This window comes from Taudactylus pleione, unplaced genomic scaffold (genome assembly GCF_031769625.1).
Source record: "Taudactylus pleione unplaced genomic scaffold, aTauple2 ptg000518l, whole genome shotgun sequence".
Lineage (NCBI taxonomy): Eukaryota > Metazoa > Chordata > Amphibia > Anura > Myobatrachidae > Taudactylus > Taudactylus pleione.
This window is the reverse complement of record NW_028284920.1, coordinates 11,722,501-11,723,269: the sequence shown is the minus strand read 5'-3', so window position 1 is coordinate 11,723,269 and position 769 is coordinate 11,722,501.

Below are 769 nucleotides of genomic sequence, written 5' to 3'. Positions count from 1 at the left end.
GGCATTTGGGAAGATGGTGCATGCGCACAAGAAAGTTTAGGCTATGCCACAGTGCCAAAGTCTTTTCTCTCCCTGTGTGGTGCCATCTACCTGGAAATGTCAAAACTGCATTGCTAGCGTACACTGACCACTGAGGTTAGCAACATTTGTACATCTGTGCGAGTCTGAATCTGTGTAAAAACGGATCTGATGCAGCTTTTCCTTGCAACAAATTCCTTAGTGCTTCATCTGCATCTGTGTATGTATATAAAACAAATTCCTGTGTTGTTAAAGTTGCAGCCTAGTATCTCTGGTACACTGTGAGCGGCTTTTTACTGCATCTGTGATGTGACTACGGGCTCTATCTACTACTATCCGCATATTGAATGCGGATTGTAGTGTGATATTACCGAGTGAATTCGCATTGCGAATTCAGGCAATATCACAGGGATTTACTATAAATCCCTTGCAGGGACAGAGCTTGCGATAAAGCTCTGTCCCTGCGTATCCCATCCGCGCTCTAGTCGCGGTATTTTTGGAAAAAATACCGTGACTAAGAGCCCGCGCATGCGCCGACCGACCACCGCTACTACTCCCCCACCGATGCTAAGCCCCGCCCCCCGGCGCTAAGCCCTGCCCCCCGCGATTGCGGATCCCCGCGACCCCCCCTCCCCCCCGCGACCCCCCCTCCCTTCATTACACTTATCTGCATCCTCCTGGCCTCCGGTGATCTTCTCCGGGCTTCCCGATCAGGTGATCTCCCATACTGCACTGGGGCCCGATCACCTGA